Source organism: Gracilinanus agilis, chromosome 6 (assembly GCF_016433145.1).
Source record: "Gracilinanus agilis isolate LMUSP501 chromosome 6, AgileGrace, whole genome shotgun sequence".
Lineage (NCBI taxonomy): Eukaryota > Metazoa > Chordata > Mammalia > Didelphimorphia > Didelphidae > Gracilinanus > Gracilinanus agilis.
In genome coordinates, this window is record NC_058135.1 from 147,435,107 (window position 1) to 147,458,966 (window position 23,860).

At 39.0% G+C, this 23,860-nt stretch overlaps 1 pseudogene; it reads right to left on the reverse strand.

Annotated features, from left to right (window-relative positions):
- Positions 1 to 1,049: 1,049 nt before the first annotated feature.
- On the reverse strand, positions 1,050 to 22,476 carry LOC123252378 (annotated as a pseudogene).
- Between the last annotated feature and the right edge of the window lie 1,384 nt (positions 22,477 to 23,860).

Consider the following 23,860-nt stretch of genomic DNA (forward strand, 5'->3'; position numbering starts at 1 on the left):
GAGGCCCTTCATGATTTCCCTGGGTTATTAATGTTCTCGCCTACCCTCAGAATTATTTGTATTTACTTTATACACATTCTATAATGATGTTTCTTTGTATATTATTCCTCTAGTGGACAGTAACTTTCTGAGAGCAGACTACTTAATTTGTGTCTTTGTATCTCCAGAGCCTAATATATCTTCTAGATATTTTTTTATTTTTATTTTCCCCAGATTACATGTTGATACAATTTTTAATACTCATTTTTGGACATTTTGCAATCCATATTCTCTCCCTCCCTCCCCAAGAAGGCAGGTAACATGAAATAGGTGGTACATATATTATCATAAAATATATGTTTCCAAAAAAAAATATGTTTCCATATTTGTTATGTTGGGAAATGTTAACCATCCTGATAGGTGTGAGGTGGTATAGGTACCTCAGAGTTGCTTTAATTTACTTTCTCTAATTAATAGGATAATCTTTTCATATTAATAAGATAGTTTTAATTTTTTTTATCTGAGAATTGCCTGTTCTTATCCTCTGACCATTTGTCAAATGGGGAATGCTTTGAATTCTTATAAATTTGGCTCAGTTCTCTATTTTTTCTCTATTTCTCAAATAGAGAAATGAGGCCTTTGTCAGAGACACTTGCTATAATGATTCCCCAATCCCAGTTTGTTGTTTGTCTTTTAATGTTGCTTGCGCAAAACTTTTTAAATTTAACGTAGTCAATGTTATAGATTTTTTTACATCTTGTGATGTTTTTTCTGTCTTATTTGGACATAAATTCTTCCCTTATCCATAGGTGTGATAGGTGAACTATTTTGTGCTCCCCTAATTTGTTTATGGTATGTCTGTTTCTTTCCTTTTTTTTTTTTTTTTTTTTTTTTTTTGGTACGTCAAAATTTACTTATACCTAGAAGACAAAAACATGGATAACAAAGGAAGTTCTAGATGGAAGCTGGACTGTAACAAGAGAAATAATCTTTGCGAAGGAGTGGAATCTTATGCTACATTACTCATATTGATGGAGAAAAGAGGCAGGCTCTGTTTTCCAGCAAGTTCTTCACTTCATATCTCCTCTAGGTTTCTTGAACTTCTCAGAGTTCTTCAGGATGATGTCTTATAACAGATCGTAAGTATTTCACATCTCCACTAGCATCATCATACCTCTCCATATTGTGCTCCATCCAGTTCATTAACCAGCTGTTGGTAGGCACCTACATGTGGCTGCTTTGCTGCTTTAGCCACTGCACAACCCATTTTAGAGAAATACTTTGAGATCCAGATGTGAAAGTCATCCAGCTTACATTCTTCTGGACAGCTACTCCAAAGTTGTTTTCATCCTCAATTTGGGGAATTTGTAATTGCATCCACATGGAGACCAAGTTTGACATTTTGATTTCAGGCTTTAACTGCCCCAGAAGGACCATGATATTCTCATTGCAGCTTTCAGGCCCACAAGGAGAACTTTTATCTTCAACTTCCTCTTTTTTTCCCTCTCCAGTCTTATCATTTTTCTTTTCTTACTTCTGATGCTCTTCCTTCTCTTTTTCTTTGACTGGGATGTCCAGAAGAATATGAAAATTGTAGTCTTGGAAACTGTTATAAAGGATGATATTATTATGAGGCTTGAAAGGTTGTACTGGATTTGATGGGAGAGAGAGAGCACACTCTCACCCACAGGCCTCTGTGTAGGTGCTGCTGGCAGAAAAGCTATGCCTCTCCTCTCCTGACAGGTTTGCTAAACTGAGCCTGTCAACTATCCCTTATAACAGTTGCCCAGTCAGGGAACCATTGAGAAGTTGTATGTGTGGTTCACTTCTCTACTTCCTCAACCTGGGGTTGGAATGATTATTGATAAGGGCTATTGGTGCACTGATCAGATAACACTGTTGGATCTGACTTCATGATTGACTCCCCTTCCCAAGGGCTATGGATATAATCACCACTCAGGAAAGGCACTTTGAAACAAAACACTATATTTAAGTCTAGTTAGATGGGGTTAGGAACAAGGGTAAGGATGGAGGATTTGGGAACCTTATTGCTAATAGTCTAGATTAATGATCAAACTATGTAGATTGCTAGGTCAGGTAGAGACTGGAGGTTCTTCATCCTCTCAATAACTCTGGCCTGACTTGACCAGAGCCAAGCCAAAGATTAGGGAAGGCTATTGATCTTTGAATAACAGTATCACTGTTCTCTCTCAGCTCTATTGACAATGATGCTCTCTAGCTCTCTCAGTAAGGCAAGTTGGGTTGCAGGTACAGGCCTACCCTCCCACTCGACCTCCCACCTTCCAAGTTCTGCTCCAGACTGAGCCTTCTTGTGCTGTGCCTGGTGGGTATTTATAGGGTTGGCTCCAACTGACTTTTGCCCTGGCTCACGGCACCTGGGCACATTCCGAGGGCTTCAACTGCCGGTCTTGTCACTCAAAGGTGGGTGTCCATCTTGTCCCAGAAATCCAATATAACAAAACCCAAAGAAGGATATCAAGGAGATGTGATCAACAGTGTCAAGGGCTTAAGATAGCCAATGAGGATGAGCAGTGAGGAAAATTTATTGTATTTGGTGATCTGTGGTAACATTTAATAATACTGTTTCACAGAAATTGTTGGGATGGAAGCAAGAAATTAAAGAGTGACTTTGTAATGAAGAAATAATGAGTATACCAATTAGTCATTTGACAAGAATTTATTAAGCACTTAAAACATATCAAGAAAAAATATATCAAGAACTGTGATGTGCTCCTGGAAAAAAAGAAAGGCAAAAATAGAACTTGCCCTTGTAGAACTTACATTCTAATTGGGGAAGAAAAGATGTAAATAACTAGAAATTGTAAGAGTTAAAATTGGTTTTGGTCAAATTAAGAGTTATAAAAAGTTGTGGTTGCTATTTATAATAATTAAAAATTTAACTATATGTTAGTAGCTTTAGTAACTTTATTACAGCAAGGTAGAGATAGTAAAGAGGGAAATATAGGAAGGTGGTAGAAAATATTGCCTAGCTAAATACCCTATAATTGCCAAGCCCCAGGAATTCAGCTCAACTCTGACAAAGGCTCCCTCAGGTCCTGATCTCCAACCAGGAATCATGGTAATCTTTTCAGCAAGAGTCTTACCAGCATAGAATCAATCTCCAAAGCCAAATGAAATCCATCACAGAGACACCAATACAGCAGAATCCCTCCAACAGAGAAAACTCCAACCCAGAACAAATCTAACACTGAATGAATGTTCAGCTATCTAGTCTCACCTTTTATAACCCTTTTTCCACTTCACTTCCTATCTCTCTGGTTTCTACTTCCTTTCACTGTAGGCTGGTTTATCACATTTCAGGAACCAATTATAGTTTCTTAATTTGCCTGGCACTGTGGGAGGGGGTGGGGGGAGGCAGTGCTTGTGGGATCCACTTCCAATCATTGAGGGTGTAAACTTCCTTTTCTAGTAAAAGGTTCTCCAAATGTTTGACTCACTGTGAAAGGAGGGGCATTCCAAGTTCTTGATTGATTAAGTTAAAATAAACAAAGGAGGATAATTTCCTTTCACAGTACATATAAGATTCATGCAAAATAAATGGAAAATAATCTCAGGAGGGAAGACATGAACAGAAAAGGCTTCCTGAAAGTTCTCTCTGTCTCTCTCTGTCTCTCTCTCTCTCCATCTCCATCTCCCCTCATTTCTCCCCCATCCCTACCCCCAGTGTAAGGTGGTATATGAGGAGTATTTTGTTTTGGTTCATTTACGTTATTTATTTACACATAGGTCTGTTTAGGCTTGCAAAAAGTCAAGAAATGACATCTCTAGTGTCTTGTCCCTTCGCCTTCTCCAAGGTAGACTTTGAATCTTTCAAGGAGGAGAAGCAAGAGTTTGGGGCCAGAAGCTGCCCACTCTGCTTCTTTCAGAGAAAGGAAGTACCAGGCCAGAATTATATCTATCTGCTCTCTTAAATATCATTTGTCTGCAAGAAGAGAAATACTTTCTAGGTTCATGCTGAGCTCCAAATAGCTGTTCCTTAAAGGAGAAAGGAAGTCACCAAACTGTATATGCAAGGTTTGACTTCCTCCAGTTCTACAATGAATACACATGAAAATGTGAATAACAAACAGATTCGAGTTGATAGCAAAATATATAGGAGAATAAATACCAGATAGTATGGATTAAAGGAGGTTTCCCATTGGGAGTGAGATAACTCAGCTCAATCAGGAGAGTCCTGGATTTCACTCAAAAGAAATTCTGTTAAGGGTTTAGTGTAGCAAGTTTGGAATATGGACATTATTAAAGTTCTAAATGTTGACTTTTCCCCCCAGTGTGTCTACCTTTATGGACTTGAAGAGAGGTTGGAATTATACCTCTTCTCTTTCAAAGCTGGAAATTGGAAGGGCCTCATATCTCTCTCCTCTCTCACACTCATGAACTTTAGTCTGCCCTCTCACTAAGGGGAGGGCATTGAGTAATCAATCTCCACTAATGAGGATAAAGTCCCAAACAATTAGCCCTTTGAGGCAAAGGTTACACAAGCATTTATTAACTTTCCTTTCCCTTATCCTCTTCCCAATTGAATGATGGAGGGAAAAAAGAAAAGAAGAAAACCCTCTTAATAAATATGCAGAATCCAGGGAAAAAAATTCCATATTGGCCTCATCAAGATATATACATGTATATGCATATGTGTATATGTGTATATGTAATATATATGTATATATTTCTATATTTTTAAAAATGTCTCACCTCTCTGGCAAAAAATATATTGTGTGTGTTAGCCTTAATTCTTTGGAAATGTGGCTTGTCATTATAAACTGAGACTTGAAGGATGCCAGAGAAGCCATATTAGTATGATTTTTATGTGGATTGTTAGAAGGTTCTGGTTATGTGTCTTACCTTCTCTTTAGAAAAATATCAACTTTTACTCATGTGGGTTAAAGTCCATGAGAGTCATGGTTATTTTTAGCATTTAAGGAAGTACCATCAATGGGCAAGATGTTCTATAGTATAAACTAGTTATCTAGTTCTATCCTTCTCAAGAGTTTACATTGAACTTTACTTTCCAAACAAACTGAGTTTTTATGAACACAAAGACCATAACCACTAAAAAAACTTTCACACATAATCTTTGAATTACAACTCACAGAATTTCTACCCAGGTCAACCATCTCCTGAGAATTTGGCCTTAAATTTAGAAGGATGGGAAAGAATTTATTTCTTTTTTTGAAGAATCGGAATAGGGGAGATGCGCAATATGATTTAGTAAAAAAAGAGAGCAGGGCTTGGAGTTAGGAAGATTTGGGTTTTACTCCTCCCTCTGACATATTATTTCTCTAAGATCCTAAGCAAGTCACATCCCACTGCTCTAGGCAGCTAGCTCTCTAAAGAGATGAGTAGCTGAGTTGAATCAAAGAGCCTCATCCCCAGGATGGCCAACGATCAGCAGATTTTTGGCCACAGTAATTATCAGAGACCATTTATCTATTTAGTTATAAAGGGACTTTGATCATCAGTGAATGGGATAGCACACTGATGAAATCATAAATCCTTGACATAATGAAATTTTGAATTATGCAACTTTATGTTAAATGTTTTCCCTTGAGCCCCCATCCATATCCCTCGAGACCAGAGTTCCATGGATAGTTTAGAAAATGCATACTGAGGTGACAACAGTGGGAAAATCTATATCCTCATACCCACACAGACATGAGAATGGGACCAGATGACCCATAAAGGTGGAGCCTATGGCACAATTGGATGATTAGAGAAAATGTCTCAGACTCTTAGGCAACTTGGTCTGTTTTGAGATCTAAAATGTCAACTCTATGCTTTGCCCATTCCATTGCAGAGCAGCTGTCCCTGCTGGTACCCAGACTTAGCTCAATGACCTCTGCCCTTCACAATAGCTTATTCTAGCTCATAGATATGTAACCTTGCTCTCTGTCTCCTCTGCCTTTGACTCATGATCTGTGATTTTTGGCTGCATCTCTCATATGTACCTGTAAGAGGAAATTCTGGTAGCTCATCATGTTGATTCATGTCCTGCCTGGACTACAGGCAGTGAGTGAACTAAGAGTTCACTCAAGAGGAGTTTCTGGTCAGTGGCCGACATCTAGACCCTCTAGGTTAGCACACGGGTGACATTTGAGACTTCTTTTAACTCTAAGAATTTGTGAACCTATAGTTTCATGCCTCTTACTGAAGTGGGGACTATTCATTCCTTTGTGTTATATTTCTTTAGATTCTTAAATATGTATTCAAAGAAAAAATGAGTTTATATTTCTATACACCAGTGGTGTCAAATTAAAAAAAAGGATCCCTAGAGATCACAAGTGACTTAGGAAACTACAAATGAACATTGTTCATGTTGTGTTACATATATATAAAATATATATATATTTTTTCATTTTGTTAAACATTTCCAAATTATTTTTTGATCTGGTTTGGGCCTGCTCAGGAGTTTTGCCCAGCAGGCAATGAGTTTGACATCTCTGCTGTACACTATTTAATATCTTCAGTGTTTCTTTGTTTTTTAGACATATGCTCCCTAAAAGGGAAGCATATGAGTTGATTCAGGCACAAAGCATAGATTCTTAAACATGTGCTTTGTAAGGATTAAAATTTAGGTATTATAGGTATATATTAAAAATATGTGGCCGCCAGGAATCAACAATTAGGTTGATTCCGTAATTAAATCAGACCCAAGTCAGCATCGGGTTGAAGAATTTATTTACAATCAGGTAGGTAAAAGTAGGGATAAAGAGAAAAGGGAGGTTAGAAGGCTAAATAAATGAAGCTGTAAGCCACAGGGCCCAACAGCCAGATAGGCAGAGTTTAGAATTGGCCCAGCTAGGCCAAGGAAGTCAGCCTAACTTACCCATGTGACAATACAGAGTGTAAGCTGTCTGTGGTCTCAGGAGATGCTTCTTCTTCCAGTTCCAGACGGCAACTCCCGCACAGGAAGTTCACTAACTTACTTAAAGAGATCGTGTCTTTCATCACTTCCTGTGGTCCACCTCTAATTCAAATGGACAAATGGCAGTTTCTACATTGATTTGGACTGCCCAAAGGGCAGTCCCTTATTCTTGATTTGTTACTTATTGTCACGTGTGGGTAACTCGTCTCCCCTCCCCACTAAGGGAGGTGGGAGTGACATCATTAGCACGCCTGGGTTGAGTAGATTTTTGACTATTAATGGGCGCGAGCTAATTCTATTTACACAGCTTATAAATTATTTTTCAGTTCTCTGAATATATCAAACAGATACAATTCTTAGGATGAAAAAAGTATTCCTAGTAAGTACGATTTATCAAAATCTTTATAAGAAATCCCCAAACTGCCACAGGAAAGTAGCACCTGCTTATTCAGGGTGAGAAGGAGAATCCAAATCAGAGATTTAAAGTTTCTGGCTTCACAGTAGATTTTGACCATACCCTGCTGTGCCCTCCCACTAAGACACAGTTATTGAAATAGAATCAGGATAAAGAAATACCCCTAGAAAAACATCACAGTAGAAAATGAACTATGTGGAAAACAAGATTATAAATTAGAGGAGGGAGAGAGTTCAGAGACATACAGCTCTGAGTCATATATTTGGATGTGACAATTGGTGGAGTGATCCCTGCGCTGATGTGGCAAGCAGCATTTGGGTGAATAAAATCAGTCTGTGAGGAGGGAAATGGGAGAAGGTCACTGAGTTCTTCTGACCTGGTAATACACTCACTATTCATATAGGCTGCTGCTATCAGAACTCACTATGAATCTCTGTGGAAGACTGAGATGCAAGGGGAGCCATGTGCAGCTGAAACTGCTATCCAGTCCCACTTTTCATCATGTATCCTTGATTCTTAGGTCCTTTGATCATCCTAGGTCCTATTGATTATCAATAAGACATAACTAGGACTAACTAGTGTAGTCTAGGAGTATTCATTTAGTCTGAATCTAGAACCCGAGGTGCCTTGGGGCCTCTTTATCCAAGCAATTGCTTAGTGAAAGTCATCAGTGAGAAATTGTGAGCTAGCTGAATAATCATGTTGATGCAGAGACCTCTAGTATACCTGCTTACTAGTTAAGGCATGTAATACGAAGCCCTGTCTGTGGATACAGTGACGATCTTACCTAGTTCAATGGTTGCTAACTAGAAATAATGATGGTTTCTAGTCCAACAGTAAGCATCTTTATCTCAGAGCACTGGCATCCCATCAGTTACTACATGCTTCTGGTATTATCACATAGCTAGCCAAATCCCAACTCTCAAAACAATATCTCCTCCCAGTAAAGCACTGAGCCTGAGGAAATATTTGGATATACAGTTAGTTATGCCTTATACCACCAGTACTGTGGTTTTGTTTTGTTTTTTACCAGTTATTTAAGATAACATTGGGGTAAGGTAACCAGAAGTGAAGCAAATCATTTCAACACTTGATTTATTCAAGTTACATAAATGTATTTGTCTTGCCTGTGGTCTGAAAAGGTTGTCTTTTAATATTTTAGAGTCAGACATTCTCTTCTTTGGAAGGGCATGTAATTAAATTCAAGACATGTGGGATTGTATGGATCTAGTACAGTAATGCATCAAGAATCTGTGATTTTTTTTTGGTGTGGAAATTTGCAGTGTGGGGATAACCTCCACCAACACAACCCACCCATGACTTCTACTCATAGAGCGTTTCTTGAAGTTTAGAGGGGTTAGTTAAGTGCCTCATTATATAGCAAATAGTGTTGAAGGTAGAGAACTTGAAACCACGTATTTCTGACTTGATATCTAGCATTCTATCTACTATAGTATGGTGTGTGTGTGTGTGTGTGTGTGTGTGTGTGTGTGTGTGTGTGTCTAGCATCTTGATTCTAAATAGCAACTGCAATTGCTTCACAGCTAAATGTAACATCCTGGAAAAAGTGAATTAATCAGAATGGAATTTCTCCCTTCACACTCCTCCCCCAGGAATTCCATTACCACTAAAATGCATTAAACACATTCTGTGTGGCTGTCATTGCCATTGTTTCTGGGGTGTACAGTAGCAGTCTTTATCCATCTTAGAGACTGACCCAAAATTTAGAGTAGAAAATAGTCACTGAAAGGAGATGGTCCTTAAGACCAATGTTCTAGGAAAAATGATGTCAGTTGATCCTTGAGACCCTCGAGACACTGAGAACTTCTAGTGAGTCCCAAATAGCTGATTCAAGGTGCCTTTGTTAATATGACCATATTGACATCAAATGCCAAAGAAATGACCATAGAAATAATCACATCTGGCCTCTTTAATTTAAATAGGTAAGGAAAGTTGAGTTCAGAGATGTGAAGGGACTTTATCCAAAGTGCACAATGAGGAACTCAGGTCATTGGCCTCAGAGAAATCCCAAGGGTTTGTCTGATGCACTCTCCAAATAAACTTAGAATTTCTTCCAGGCCTAAAGAGAAATTTAACAAAATCTTACTGCATTGAAATAGTTAGATGGTTAGAAGTCAGAGGTAGCCTTAGTGTCATAGATATTGAAAGCAAACAATAGTGCATAAATTTCCCCATGTTTCTTGAGTGGACTTTCAACTAAAAGCGAGAAAATCTCCAAAATGCACTTTAGATGATAGTCTCTGAAAACAAGGGTGTGGGATGAGAGACCCCATATGTAAAGGTACACTGTTGGTGAGGCCAAGTGTAAGAAGTTTTCTTGGTGCTTTGGTTCAAGTTTTTATCTTCATTGGCCTTGAGTCAGTGCCACATGAGGATTAATTGAAGGAACTGGGCATGTTGAACCTGGAGAAGACTCGAGAGAGGCATTAGAACATTTTAAGGGCTGTCATGTGGAAGAGGGATTAGACTTAGTCTGCTTGACCTGAAAGGATGAAACCAAGAGCAATGAACAGGTGGAATTTACAAAGGAGCCAATTTAGGCTTGCTATCAGGAAAAACTTCCTAATGATCAGAGGTGTTCAAAAAGGGGATTGGGTGTAATATCAATTTCTGATAAGAAAATGGAGAGCAGGATGAGTGACAACCAACAGTTTAGAATTTGGAACTTACCCAGATGCCATGAGCCAAGGGGCAAAAGGCAGTTGCTGCCAGCACTATAAAAAGGCAGAAGCTGAATCAAACAGTCTCTCAGTTGTGAGAAAGGGACTCCGGGTGGTGGGTGGGTAGGCCAATCAACCGGCTCAAGTTACCTGTATCCTGTTTTCATTGATTACCACATTATCAACTGCTGAATAGAGCTGTAAGATCTATTCTATACCAACTACTTGGTTATCAAGAAGGACATCATCAAACTCACACTGCCTGGTCAGGGCCAAAGAGGGAGAGGAATCTCTCCAGCTAACAGAACCAACCTGATTATCAATTGACCATCCAACTCGATCATCTATAGTCTAGTATAGATTCCCAACACCTTCTTCTTCAACCCTGATCCTTCCCCTGAGTTTATTATAATTAAATCCTTAAAACTTATTTAGGTGAAGGCTGTTATTATCCTAAAGATCAGTCTCATAGTCTTGCATCTAAAGGGAAGGGGAATACTTTAGTTAAGTCACAGTCATAGCGTTATCCAATTATTATCAACATCTATCCTCCCCATTAACATCTATCCATTAACTCAACCCCAAGACAAGTAACCAGAGAAGCTGTGTGATTTAGTTCACAGCTTCTCACTTAGGCACTTAGTCTTGGGCACTGTATGTGAGAACTGGTGCTCAGCTGAGCTGCAAATATTTGTGGGACCAGATGGTCACTACCTCAACCTTGGTGCTCACTTAGGCTTCCCATCCTTTCTCAGTTTAGGTCCTTATACCATCTGAGGACCTTGGGCCATCTCTCTATCAGGCCCAATCCAGAAGCACCATATGGCCCATAACATGGGCTGCCTCTAGAAGTAGCAGAGTCTCAGTCCTTGAAGGTCTTGTAATGTCTCAATGATCACTTATTAGGCATGTTATAATGGTGATTCCTTTTGAATATAGGTCCAACTAGACAGCCATTGACGTCCCTTTCCATTCTCAAATTCTGTGATTTGGTAAAATGATCATCACATAATATTTCATAAATTTATCATGATTAGATTGCATTTCTCTTGTATCCCATTGAAATTCTTCCCTTTTTCTAAAATTCATGTGGCTCAGAAAGAAGACACTTTCACATGGTAGCCCAGCAAACATTTACTCTATAAAATCAGAATGAAGAAGTATTTTAAAACTCCCTCGTAGTAGGTGAATTGAACTCCCAACTCAGTTCACAATTTTACTTTTGCCAGGAGTCCAGTCCCTCCCATAAACTCTCTACCTGGACAGGAAAGTTATTAGGTAGTCACTCCAATATTATAAGTAAGTGGCAAAAGGGGATTGAAAGTTGATTAGTTCTTTCTAGTGGGTTCAAGTCCCAACTCTGACTCAGACTGATTGTGTCACCACAGATAAATCATTTAACTTTTAACTGCCTCCAGGCAACTTTCTAAGACTGCAGTGCAGTTGCTGATCTATATTAGAAGGAGTTCCCTCATTAGGAGCTTCTTATATGAGTGAAATTAAAGTTCCAGTTTAAAAAACAACAAACATAGTCATAAAATAAGTGATTTCAACTAATGGCACAGTGAGGACCCCACTCTGTCTTTAGAAGCAAGTGTATCTATAACTTCCTAGATGATCACTAGAGGAATTCTGGAGCCAGAAGATTGCTGAGGGTCCTCTCAGAGGTCTCTAGCATCACCTTGTGTTGTCCCACATCTGAGGTCCTGTGAAGTCACACTGTGAACTCACTCTCCATGAAATATCTCGGCTCTGAACTTCAGATGTTCACTTCTGTGTCACAGGCAGAGTGACAATCATTCAAAATCTCCACAGTCAGTTTACTGCCCATTTCTCTATCTGCTAGACTTCTCTTGAGTGACTGCCCAGCATAGTGCCCTGGAATGCCACTTGGGCATGGTGCCAAAAGTAGATCAGAACATCAGTTGTAAATGCCCTACTCAGTGTGACAATGACCTTTCACTACAGTCCTGTCTGGTCCTTTTTGACAGCTAAGTTCTTTAGCTACTCTCTCATTTCCATTGCTGTGGATGGTACCTTAACAAAAAATGTTGGGGAAAATATTTGGGGCTTGTTGAAACCTGAGCTACAAACATATTGGATCGAATCTACTTATACTTTAGCTAATCATGAAGTATTTCTTTCACTCAATGCATAGTTGATAACACTTTAGCCATACACAATTGAGCTGGGATAATGACCACAACTTTAGTGACAAGCTCCCCTTTATAATGTCTGTGTGATTCAATCAGCCATCAGGGTCTGTATTCTGAGAAACTGCTATTCCTAGGCTTGGACTCAGGGTTCAGGAATATCATGAAGTTCTGAGGAGAAGGTAGTGGTCAAGATAGTAACAGCTATCTGAGTTGCCTGGTACATGCTGTCATTTAATTAACGTGTCATACTACTTCAGCTAGGCTAGCTTGTCTGCCCTGTGGGCATTCATTCAGTTAGACAAGGATGAAGGACCCCCTGCCTTCAAGCAGCTTAATTTCTACTGGGGAACAAACCCCAGGAAGATAGATAAGTAAATATAAAATGCAAACACAGTAACAATGGGGTGGGACTTGGGCCAGGGGGAAGGTGTAAAGGAAGGCACTATTAAAAAAAGGAGTGAGTGATCAAAGGTTTGGATCCTGACTGTCAGACTTTCTCTTGATTTTGCCCAAGCTGGCTGTTACCCACTTCTCAGAATGACAATCAAATTTCTTGTAGAAGCTTAGAGGCTTAAACAAAACCTCTTTGTTTATCTGTCTGCTAGAAGTGATTTATAAGGTAACTAAATTCTTGACCTCTAGTTAGTCTGCATAAAGTTAAAAATAGAGTGCTATAGTTGAAGTCAGAATATTCGGATTCAAATCTGACCTTGTCACTTAGGATCTGTGACTTAGGGTAGTTATTTTACCTCTGTGGAACTCAATTTCCTCACTTCTCCTTCCCACTTACATTCCTTTGAATCTCTATCTGGTTGAGGTTCACTTAAAGTTGAAAGAACTACAAATTGTGTCAGTCTTCTCAGAGCAGATTGATAACTGATTCCTTCGCTGATAATGATAATCCAGTAATCTTAAGCTATTGTATTCATTAATTTATAGATGGTAACTGTTGATATTTTTATGATTAAATATAGTTTAGTAGCAGGGACAAAGTAAAGGGATTAAATTGTCCCAGAAAGCGGAGAGAATGAGGGATTAGAATTTTCCTTCTAGTTTCTTTCTAACCTGATCTGATCTGATCTGATCTAATCTAATCTAATCTAATCTAATCTAATCTAATCTCAGGGTTGGTCTGAAATCCTTAGCTTCTGCTATGTCATTTGCATTTTCCCCCCTTAAATTTCAAATGAAATATAAGCAACTCTGGGCTGATGGCCCAAAACTATGCTTCCTCTGAGCACTGGTGGGAGGATACTGGAAGGGATGATTCCAGAGTGTTCAGAATAAAACACACAAGAGTATGTATCACACTCCATTGGGGATAATGCGATGAATGCAGGCAGGATCTATGATTTTGCTAAAGTAGGGAGTTTTCAATATGGGAACCTGACTTCCTCAATGTAGATTGCAACCTACCTTTGACTTAGTAGATAAATTTTAGGCAGCCACTTGGGGGTGCGTAGAGGTTAAATGACTTGTCCAGGGTCATCATCTAGCAAGTCTTGTTAAAGGTGACATTTGAACACAAGTCTTCCTGACTATGAACTCAAGATTCTGTCCTTTATGCAATGCTGCCTCTAGTAGAAAATAAGGGAGAATATCTTCAATGAGCACCTGATATGAAAATGTCACTGAAAAAAAAACAACAAAAAAACAGTGAGATTCTCAATACTTTGATGAAAAAATAACCCTGAGATCACACCATTCACTTTGTTAAGATTTTGGCCAACATCCTTCTAAGCTATCCAGTTTACTAATTCATTGACTTCTCTGAGAAGACTTCATTTTGTTGCAATGGAGAGTGTATGTAGATTAAGCTCCCAGGCCAAGTATGAGTTGAGAAGGTATCAATGAAGCCAGAAAGAAAAAAGTTTTGGGTACTTAAATGAGAAATACTGTCCTCCTTCCAGGAGGTGGCTTTAAATCCTAATAAATAAATAATAGAGTTGTGGAGAATTTCAGAGGTCAAATTTCAGACCAGCCAGTACCATCACAATGATAATCTCTATACAAACAACAGAAATTTCCCAGTCTCAGCCCATTCAGGGGATATCAATTAACAAAATTCCAACATGGAAAGAGAATTTAGACAATTCATCAGAGTTTTCCGTTACCTCAGATGTGACAATGTAAAATTTTATTTCTGGTGTTCCAAGGGCAATTAGATATTGTAATAATTCTTCCCTCTGGACAAACATTTATTGGTTGCCAATTGATGACTTGGCTCTTGGCTAATATAAAAAAAAAGATACTTCTTTCAAAGAAAACTTGCTGGGATGGATCATAGTTTTTGAATTGGAAGGGAGCTTAGAAGTCAGCTAATCTAGGGAAACCAGGTAGAAGCAATGGTTAGAATGCTGGGCCTGGAATCAGGAAGATTCCAATCAGGCCTCAAGTTCAAATCAGGCCTCAAACACTTGCTATGTGACCCTGGACAAGTCACTTAATCCTTTTTGCCTCAGTTTCTTTATTTATGAAGTGAGCTGAAGAAGGAAATGGTGAACCACTCCAATATCTTTGCCAAGAAAATCCTAAATGGAGTCATGAAGAGTCAGACACGAAAAACAACAACAGAAGTCCAAGCCCTTTACTTTACCAATGAGGAATTGCAGTCTGAGCTACTTGCCCAAAGCCACACAGGTAGTAAACCCTTAAGTGAAGATTGGAAGCCAGGTTCAAATCTCATCATCTGAGTCCAGATCCTTCTTTTACACCTTGCTGGGTAATATCAGGTGTTGGTTTATGGCTCTGAATAGTCACTGTACTAGAAAATAGCAAATGTCCCTTTTAGTACTAAATCTATTTTGCTATGATCTCCACAGCCCAGTGGTATCTTCTTTTGGACAGCAAAGTTCTGTACTTATTGTGAAATTTCATTCCGTTGAACAGTCTTTTCCTCCAAACAAGAATGCAGAAGAAACCACTTAATTTCTCCTTTTAAGTAAGAAAACAGTTTCATAATTAACACTCATTCCAGACTCTACCACACTGACCCCTGTATTAAATGCTGATTTACCAAAGGTTTGGATAGAGTTCTTGCAATGACTAAGCATGTCTAGTTACCCTTCCAAAGACCACCAAGCTTCTCGGGCTCTACCACAGCAGTATGGCAAGGCAGATAAAGGTTAGTGGTGTTCCCTTTGACCTCATCCCCAACCACAGCATATCTGCCCCTCTTCAGTCAATGCAGGCAGCCTGCTCAAGGCCACGAGGGACCTGAAGCACAGCTTGAAAATATGTTTCTCATCTTCTAGGGAGCTCAAGTCAACAAGCTGTGAACGTAATCCACAGTCCTCCAGGACGATACAGTCATCCAGAAGCTGCTGTCTGCTAAGGGCTGCATTCTTGAAGCATACAAGAAAGAATACATCCAAAATATTTAAGACCTTTTTGCAGAATCAGTCTGACACAATGAATTGATGATAAGATGGTTACAGGGAACATCTGGTCAGTGGCTGCCTTATCCCTTGTGGTTAGGAAATAGTTGATTTCTAAAACTTCTTTTAGCTTTAAAAGTCTATAAGTGGGTTGGGGGCTAAATTCCTCTGTTTCCTCTATGAATAATTTTGTCAAAATCTTTAAAGAAGTTTCCAATCCATAAATAAATGTGCTGAATTTCCTGAACATCATTTGGATCCTTTGAGAATACCAAGTACTCTTGACATTGAGTGGTGTAAGAGAAAGAACATTAAATTTGGGGTTTGGATTTGGATGTTGACCCTGCTCTCTATTGCCTTTTTGACCCTAGGGGCCAGAAGACTTGGATTTGAATATAGACCCTGCTATTTACTGCTTTTGTGCCCGTAGACAAATTATTTTCTGCTTCTTGGCCCCACTTTGCTCATCAGTAAAATAAGGGAATCTGATGACTTCATCTCTAAGATCCATTTAAGCTCTGTGACCCTAAAGGTTACAACTTGAATTTTCTTAATTGTTTAAACATTCAATAACAATATTTAGCAATTTTTAATGAACCTAATATGCAAAGTACAATTTATAAATGTTGAAGGAAATCACAAAAATAAGTGAGATATGGTCCCTGCCCTCAAGAAACTAAAAATCTAGGAGAGAAAAGAGATTGTATATAGGAAAATATGAGGTAGCATTTGGCATGAGTTTTGTTGCTCAGGTTGAATGTGGATACGCGGAAATGAGGGAGAGAGTTCCAAGTACAGTAGACAGAACACCATGAGCACAAAATATGCTGAAGGACCAGGGAGTAATCTGGTTTGATGATAAATGGTTTGTTCTTGTAAATGAAGAATAACAGCATTTCAGATAATTCAAAACATTTAATTGTTAAATTTGGACACACACACACACACATATATATATACATATATAGATATATGTGCAGGTATATTTATATATGTTTGTGTATTCTTTGTAGTATACGTTAAGACAGCACGGCATTGTCAATAGCGAGATGGCTTTGAAGCAAGGAAGACTTGACACAATTGGCATTGTGCAAGTCACCTAATTTCTCAGTGCTTTAGCCATTTCTCTTAAGACTTCAGATTGAAAAGAATGCAAATCTTCCCTCCCAGATCTAATCTAGGAATCTTTGACCATTTCTTTGGTCAAAGTGGGCAGAAAAAACAAAAAGGAGAAAGGGAAGGGAGGAGAACTCCTGACTCATTCCATGGCCAACATTAGGTCTGTCCTCACAGAGATAAGAACCTTCATCACATGTCCTTAACTGAACTCAGAAACTCTTCCCCTGGACATTTGGTCATGAAGTCATACAAAGAACAAAGGTCCCCAAAGTTGTCGATGGCTGGCATTTCTAACTTAACTCTTTACTCTTCTGAGCCTGACTCTAGTCTCTAAATCATGATATAAGGATAATAAAATTGACTCAAAGCTTTTTATTCAATACCTCATATATTATGATTTCTTGTATTTGCATCTGTAAAATGGGCTAGCAGATTATTGTTGAGAGGCTAGTACAGATCCCATACCCAGCTAAGTATGTACAGAAAATGTGATTTGACAAAAGAGAACATTATCTAAAGGAGGAGGAAGAGGATTGGAATTGGCTAAGATTTCACAAAGGACCGGAAGTGATTTTTAAAAGAAGACAAGGAAGAAATGGAAACAAGGAAGGAGAGCATTCCAAGGACCAGGCACTGCCTGTGCAAATGATCAGAGGTCATAGATAGAATCTTAGGGTTAGGAAAGAATGAGTCGTCCAGATTGGCTGAAACAAACAAACAAAAATGATGTGAAATAAGCCCAGAAAAGTAGGTCAGAGCTAGATTTTGAATGATTTTTAAAATGCCAGATTGAAGTGATTACATTTTATCCTAGAGGCAATAGGGAACTACTGAACATTTTTAAGCAAAGGAATGAGGTGGTCAGATCCATGCCTCCAGAAAATGACTCTTACAGCTATGTTAAGGATGGTTTTTCACTTGGGTCCTCTGCCTACTCTCCTTCCCCTGCCCTACACTACATAGATCAATGATGAGCACATAGTAGGTATTAATCAACCCTTTTTGAGTTATGTCTGGCACTTAGTGTGAAGACTTGGACTTGCCCTGTCTGGACTTGTTTATGCAGTTGAATCAGCATCACCTATGAGTCATACTTAGCATTAAATGGCAAGGCAAACTCACCAGCTAGATGGAGTCAATCCACCGTACTGCTGCAATGTTTGGTGGAACAGCACTCCTAGGGTGAACACATATGAGAAGTGATAATAATAGTAGCTGACATTTACAGAGGGTTTTCAGATTTCCACAGCACTTGAAACATATTACACAGCTTCCCCCCAATCCTTGTAGGAGCCTACAAAGGTGGGCAGTATAGGTCTAATTATTATTACCCTTTTGCACATGAGAATACTCAGGATTAGAGAGGTCCATTGACTTTCCCAAAGTCACATCTCTAGTAGTTGTCAAAATCAGATTCAAATCTAGACTTCTGAATCTATAGGCAGCATTTCTTTTTCTACATGGCCTCTCCATAGGACAAACTGGATATTTATTTTTGGTGAACTGATGTGCGTGATCAGGGCAGACCAAAGGGAGATGCTAAGATCACCCTGAAGCACACCTTTCAGCACTGTATCACACCCAAGGTTGGGAGTGGAAATGCCAGGAGACAACAGAGAGACTGACCGGAATCATGAGTCTGGCATGGTGGATGAGGAGATTCTTCAGGCTACTGAAATACGGGTGATGCCAGTGGCATCATCCCAGTATGTGTTGCCTCTTCTCTCAACAGCTATACTCATCCCAGTAAATCTTTCTTTCCTTCTTCTCAGGAGCCAACATTTCTATAGTCCTACAAGAAGGAAGTCAGAGATGGAAATAACTCTTTTCAAGCAAGGACTGTGAGGTCAAAAGGCAAGAACTCATTTCCCCCTTGGCTTCAGTTTCTTCATGTATAGAATGAGGATTTGGGGCAAGATGAACCCTAAATTTCCTTCTGTTCTGTGATCTATAATTTAGATGTTTTAAGCAGGGCTAGTCTCTAACAATACTAGTTTGTATAAGCTTCAGGTATAAACTAAAGGATAGTTTTTTTTAATTTTTAAAATTTTTATTTTGAATATTTTCCCATAGTTACATGTTTCATGTTCTTTCCCTCTCCCCACAACCCCCCTAACCTCCCTTAGCTGATGCACAATTCCACTGGGTTTTACATGTATCATTGATCAAGACCTAATTCCATATTATTGATAGTTGGACTAGAGTTATCATTTAGTGTCTACAATCCCCAATAATATCCCCAACAGCCCATGTGTTCAAGCAGTTGTTTTTCTTCTGTTTCTCCTCCTGTAGTTTTTCCTCCAAATGTGGCTAGTTTTCTTTCTCATAAGTCCCTCAGCCTTGCTCTGGATCATTGCATTGCTGCTAGTACAGAAGTCCATTACAATCAATTGTACCACAGTGTATCAGTCTCTGTGTATAATGTTCTTCTGGCTCTGCTCCTTTCACTCTGCATCAATTCCTGGAGGTCATTCCAGTTCACATGGAATTCCTCCAATTCTTTATTCCTTTGAGCACAATAGTATTCTATCACCAACAGATACCACAATTTGTTCAGCCATTCCCCAATCGAAGGACATTCTCTCATTTTCCAATTTTTTGCCACCACAAAATGTGAGGCTATAAATGTTTTTTTGTACAAGTCTTTTTCTAAAGGATAGTTTTTTACATGGATAGAAGATGTAAAAGGCATCAGTGGAGTGTCTCTTCAACCATGGCCATGATGGGAGAAGGAGACCATCCTAATAATAACCCATTTATATAGTGCTTTAAAATTTGCAAAATATTTTTTTCCAAAGTAGCTCTAAGAGAACTTCAGTTTGAATCCTGACTCAACCACTTACTCTCCATGTTAACCTTTACTTATTCTCTGTGGATCTCAGTTTCCAACTTTGTAAAATAAAGGAAAGCATGTGACTTATATAATATCAGGGTCACTTTTAGCCCCAAATCTATGATCCCAGGGAAACTGAGGGCAAGAGAAGTTAAATGGATTGTCCAAAGTCATATGACTTAAGATGCTTGCCCAAAGTGACATAATGATAATAATTCAAACTCAGGTCTTCAATGTTTTTTCTACTAGACAATTCCACTTTTGTTAACTCCTTTGAATCTTGATTTCCTCTTCTGTAAAATGGGCATAATCACACTTAACATCATAGCATTATCAGGCTCTACTGAGATAACACAAGTAAACCATTTTTTAAACTTTAAAATGCTATGTAAATGCCAATTATTGTTCTATTACTCAACTGCACAAATGGTTGTATGATTGTTACAATGTGGATATTCCTTCCAATGATATAACTAGTGACTCTTGTCCATATCCTCCAATAAGTTCATCACAGGGAATGTACCCATTGCTGGAGACACCAAAGACCTTCTTCATTTTCTTTTGGCATTGAAAGGAAATCAGGGGAACCACACCCCAAGTCTGATGATCATACCTTACTCTCATTACATGGCCAGGTTATAAATTTTTGCACCCACTTTTGATGGCATTTTTACTTTGCTTCTACTTTGTAATTTTTGGTTTCTAATATGTGATTGCCTCCTCACACTGTCCATGCACCATCCCATTGCTTATTGGGTAATTTAAAATTCCAGTTTCTTAGAGATTTTAGTGTTACATGACTTGCCTTCAAACAACATTACCAGAAGAACACTGATATTAAAAAAAGACAGTTCTTATGTCCCTCCAAGTCAGTCAGTAAGAATGGCCTAATTTGCAGTGTCCTAGAAGTTTTAGTGCAGTTGCAAATTATTAAACCTTAAAATTATGTTAAGACTTTAGGAACAATTTGCAAATATCTAAATATTTACAGCAGCATTTTTTTGTAGTAACAAAGAACTGAAGTATATATATGTACATATATATATATGTATATATATAAAACAATATCAACAATATAAATGGAAATGACCACAAAATAGAACGAAATGGTGTGGCATTATAATGAGAAAATTAGTTCCAAAAAAGAGATATGATTATATGTCTTCCTGTTTCTTTGTAGAGATAGGGGACTATGGATGTTTCCACACAATATATTCACAGTATTTCCACATACAATGTCATATTTGGTTGATAGTTATTTTATTGAATGCTCTCCCTACTTTTTTTTTAATCTCCCTTTAAAAAACCCCAACAAGGAATGGCTCTATGGAAAAGCAAGAGGGAGAAAAATCTATTGGGAGATAATGTTGTAAAAACCGAAAGATTTCAATAAAAATTTAAATGAAAAAGTAGGTTTTAATTACAGGTAGAAGTTTGGGGTAATTGAAAGAACTTTGCAGTTTCTCAAAAGCAATCTAACTCTCTCCTGCTATTCATCTCTGTATCTAATGAATTATTTCTTTGATGGTTTTATCCAAGTTATATATTATGTGTCCAAGTTATGTGTGTATCTAAACATACATATTCAAAATTATATTTGTGTATATGCAGTCCAAGTTATAGATTTATGCATATATAGCATGTTGCACATTTATATGTGCATATGTGTATATATGTTCATACATACATATATGTTTATACACACAACTTGGACAAAACCAACAAACAGACAATATACACACAGATAGAAAGATAGTTAAATCTCTATAGCCATATCTCTACATACTGATTAACAAATTCTACAGATTGCCCATGCTACCCCATATCATATTTATTTCTATTACCTTCTAGAATCTCAACTATAAAGAAAAACATTTGCTAGATCACATGGTTCGTTGGGGATTTGGTTGGGGATCTAGACTCTAAACCAGATTCCCAAAGTGGGTGCTACTGCCCCCTGCTGGGTGCTGCAGTGATCCAGAGTAGTAGTGATGGCCACAGGTGCATTTTTCCTGTTAATTGCTATTAAAATTAAAAAAAATTAATTTCCAGGGGGGCTAAGTAATATTTTTTCTGGAAAGGGGGCAGTAGGCCAAAAAAGTTTGGGAACCACTGGTCTAAATGATCACTCTATTGCAAATATTAATAATATGGAAATAGATCTTAATCAATGATACATGTAAAACCCCGTGGAATTGCACGTTGGCTACGGGAGGGGGGAGAGAGGAGGGAAGGGAAAGAAGGGAAATCATGTAACCATGGGAAAAATCTTATAAATTAATTAATTAAATAAAAAAGAATTTCAACTATACTTTATATTGTGGTCTAATTATTTGATTATCATTGGGAAGGCCAATATAAATCTATATTTTCCTAGAGTTCATGCTTTCCTCCCAGAGTCTTCAAAGAAGGCGTTCTGATCCCCCCGTTGTAAAAAGAGGAGACACAGAAGCGGGTCCCCCTGCCACCTTAGCTCTCTTATCCCTCCACTTTCTCTAGGACCCAAAGACTCCAGGTAAAGAGAAGTTCAGTCTTAAAGGGAAATCTCCAGGGCAACACTGACAAGAAATCCCTAATTAGGTGGATTGGTTGTTGTTTTTCCCCGCCTGTGCGCCCAAGAGTGAGTCATTTGTTGAGCTTGGCTTAGTCTGAAAGCAGTTTGGGTGTTTCAGACATATTTAGCACAGATAAGTTTAATGTAGCATCAGGGGGAATTACACACTCCTTCCTTTCTGGGGCTGTGCAAAGCAACGAAATGAGCCCCATATCAGCAAATAGCAGCGAGCTGAGATAAACAGCCCTCTCTAGCTCGGGGAGGGTTTTCTGGTGCCAGCAAAACAAGAGCAAGCCGAGAACGAAGGGAGCGAGGAAAAGAAATCCACAAACATAATTCATAATTTACAGCCGGAAGACAATGCTACTTTTTCTTGGAACCTCTGGGCCCGGCGCGGGGTGACTCACAGGCTGGGCAGAGCAGGCAGCGCCCAGCAGAAGGGCAGGAGCCGGTGTCATGTGTCAGGGAGAGAAGCAAAATGACACGGGGCCGGACTCTGGGCCCTTTGCCACCCGAGGGTCACTAGCTCAGCTCAGCCTCAGAGCGGATCCTTTCCCAGCTGGGGTGGGGGAGAAGGCATGGAAAAGGTGGAAGAGGGAGGAGGGAACAGTCCATCCAGACTCCACAATGGGAAATGAGGCCTTTCCAAATCGGGAGTAAGCATTTCTGCAGAAAGTGGGAAAACGAATTTTTCGAAAGTGAATGTGATCTAGAATTGATATCCTATTGCTTGCCTCCCCAATGGGTGGGGGAAGGACGGGAAAGCAGGAGAAAATGTGGAACTCAACATTTAAAAAAATGAATATTAAAAATAAATCAATTTAAAAAAATTAAAAAAGTGAATGCAAAACTGGTGTCACTTCCCAGGCCCTGCGATACCGACTTACTGAGGGGGAAATGAGGCCATCTGAAGTTCATTCCTAACCTGTCAGTCTTTACTAACTATGATCTAAAGAGAAGAACGTCTAATCCAGGCTTTTCATTAAAGAAAAGACGCGTTTTAGTGATGCTCTTTAAAAAGAAATCCTGCCATCACCTCTTAATGACTGTCTCTCTGACTGCCTACAACATGCACAATAACAGCCTTCCTCATAACGAGGAAGTACAGTTAATCTAAGGAAATCAGTGAGTTGGACATTTAATGTATTGTCGCCTCAGCCCAAGTCAACAAACGTTTACGAAGTAACTCTTTATGTGCCAGGTAAAAGCTGCTTCCTCAAGGACCTTACAATCTAAAGTTCCCTCCATTTACCATTTCACCCCACTGGTCCACCTCCTCTCTGTGAGGAGACAGGAGGGCTGATGTCCCCGCTTTCCGTCTTCTCAGGTAGGGTTGGAACTCTTGGACATTTCTTTGCTCACAGCTGAGATGTCCGTCAGGGTTGTTTTACCCTGGGTTTCACTGTGCACATTGTATTCCTGGTTCTGCTTCTTTTACTCCAAATTTCTTCTCAAAGTCTTCTTCATGCACACAGTGCCTCACAGAACAATAATACTTCCTTCCGTTCTTTGATCAGAATGTATTCAATTCTTGTCTAATAGATGGACATTTGCTTTTATTTCAGCTTTTTGCTGCTACAAAAAAAAAAAAGCTGAGAGAGAGGGAGGGAAAGAGAGGGGGAGGGAAGAAAGAGGGAGAGGAGAGTGACAGAGAGAGAGAGGGAGAGAGGGATAGAGACAGAGGGAGAAGGAGAGGGAAAGACAAGGGGAGAAGGAGAGGGAAGACAGGGAGAGGGAGAGAGACATGGAGGGAAAGAAGAAGAGAGAGAGGAAGAGAAGAGGGAGGGGGAGAGAGGGAGAAAGAGGAGGGAAAGAGAGAGGGAGAGGGAAAGGGATGGGGAG